Source organism: Macaca nemestrina, chromosome 4, assembly GCF_043159975.1.
Source record: "Macaca nemestrina isolate mMacNem1 chromosome 4, mMacNem.hap1, whole genome shotgun sequence".
NCBI classification, from domain to species: Eukaryota; Metazoa; Chordata; class Mammalia; order Primates; family Cercopithecidae; genus Macaca; species Macaca nemestrina.
Window position 1 is genome coordinate 189610107 of NC_092128.1, and position 2434 is coordinate 189612540.

The following is a 2434-nucleotide window of genomic DNA, read 5'->3' on the forward strand; positions in this document are numbered from 1 at the left end:
AACATCATACACCGGGGCCTATCATGGGGAGGGGGGAGGGATTGCATTGGGAGTTATACCTGATGTAAATGACGAGTTGATGGGTGCTTACGAGTTGATGGGTGCAGCACACCCACATGGCACAAGTATACATATGTAACAAACCTGCACGTTATGCACATGTACCCTAGAACTTAAAGTATAATAATAATTAAAAAAAAAAGAAAAGAAAATGATCTGTTCTGCTGCTTCTTTTTTTTTTTCCTGTCTTTCTTATACTTTAATTTCTGGGATACATGTGCAGAACATGTTTGTTAACAGGTTTGTTACATAGGTATACACATGCCATCGTGGTTTGCTCCACCCATCAACCCATCATCTACATTAAGTATTTCTCCTAACGCTATCCCTCCCCTAGCCCCCCACCCCCCAACAGGCCCTAGTGTGTGATGTTCCCCTCCCTGTGCCCATGTGTTCTCATTGTTCACCTCCCACTTACGAGAGAGAACATGCAGTGTTTGGTTTTCTGTTCTTGTGTTAGGTTGCTGATAATACGGTTTCTAGCTTCACCTATGTCCCTGCAAAGGACAGGAACTCATCCTTTTATATGGTGCATAGTATTCCATGGTGTATATACGTCATATTTTCTTTATCCAGTATATCACTGGTGGGCATTTGGTTTCGTTCCAAGTCTTTGCTATTGTGAACAGTACTACAATAAACATATGTGTGCATGTGTCTTTGTAGTAGAATGATTTATAATCCTTTGGGTATATACCCAGTAATGGGATTGCTGGGTCAAATGGTATTTCTGGTTCTAGATCCTAGAAGAATCACCACACTGTCTTCCACAATGATTGAACTAATTTACACTCCCACCAACAGTGTAAAAGCGTTCTTGTTTCTCCACATCCTCTCCAGCATCTGTTGTTTCCTGACTTTTTAACGAGCGCCATTCTAACTGGCGTGAGGTGATATCTCATTGTGGTTTTGATTTGAATTTATCTAATGACCAGTGATGATGAGAGCTTTTTTTCATATGTTCATTGGCTGCATAAATGTCTTCTTTTGAGAAGTGTCTGTTAATATCCTTTGCCCACTTTTTGATGAGGTTTTTTTTTGGCTTTTTCTTCTAAATTTGTTTAAGTTTCTTGTAGATTCTGGATATTAGCCCTTTGTCAGATGGATAGATGCAAAAATTTTCTCCCATTCTGTAAGTTACCTGTTCACTCTGATGAGAGTTTCTTTTGCTATGCAGAAGCTCTTTAATTAGATCCCATTTGTCAATTCTGGCTTTTGCTGCCATTGCTTTTCGTGTTTTAGTCAATGAAGTCTCTGCACATGCCTATGTCCTGAATGGTATTGCCTAGGTTTTCTTCTAGGGTTTTTTTTTAAGGTTTTAGGTCTTACGTTTAACCCTTTCATCCATCTTGAGTTAATCTTGAGTTAATTTTTGTATAAGGTGTAAGGAAGGAGTCCAGTTTCAGTTTTCTGCGTATGGCTAGCCAGTTTTCCCAGCACCGTTTATTAAATAGGGAATCCTTTCCCCATTGCTTGTTTTTGTCAGGGTTGTCAGACATCCTAAACTTTTAAATTTCAGAATTTGCATTTTTTTTTCATCTTGCGAGGCTCCGTTTCCTCTACAAGTATGGAGAAGGCAAAAGGCAAGGACACTTCCACAAAGAAGTCGAGGGAAGAGAATCAGCAGGCTTCTAATCAACCAAACATGATTGCTTTGCCAGGAACATCAGCAAAGGGAACAAAAGAAAAAATGTGTCAAAGGCGATAAAGTGCTCTGCCCTGAGAAGAAGGCAGAGTACACTGACAACCCTGGACCTCAGAAGAAGATACCAATTCCTCCATTACCCTCTAAACTGCCACCTGTTAATCTGATTAACCGGGACATCCTGCGGGCCTGATGCCAACACTTGAAGCTGAGTTCCAAAGGTCAGAAGTTGGATGCATATAAGCGCCTGTGTGCCTTTGCCTACCCGAATCAAAAGGATTTTCCTAGCACAGCAAAAGAGGCCAAAATCCGGAAATCATTGCAAAAAAAATTAAAGGTGGGAAAAAGGGAAACATCGCTGCAAAGTTCTGAGACACATCCTCCTGAAGTGGCCCTTCCCCCTGCGGAGGGGCCGCCTGCCCTGGAAGATTCCACTGCCCTCCTTGACGGAGTTAATACAGTTGTGGTGACAACTTCTGCCCCAGAGGATTTGCTGGCCTCCTGGGTGAGAATTTCAGCCAGGGCGAAGATGCCAGAGGCAGTGGAATCTCCACAAGAGGCCTGTGGTGTCCGGTGGCGTGTGGTCCATGGGAAAAGTCTCCACAAGAGGCCTGTGGTGTCAGGTGGTGTGTGGTCCATGGGAAAAGTCTCCCTGCAGTCACAGATGGTTGGGTTCACCTGCAGTTTCATGCTGGTCAAGCCTGGGTTCCAGAAAAGCAAGAAGGATAA

At 42.9% G+C, this 2434-nt stretch overlaps 1 pseudogene; it reads left to right on the top strand.

Annotated features, from left to right (window-relative positions):
- Nucleotides 1-1603: 1603 nt before the first annotated feature.
- LOC105472461 (developmental pluripotency-associated protein 4-like) lies at nucleotides 1604-2434 on the top strand (annotated as a pseudogene).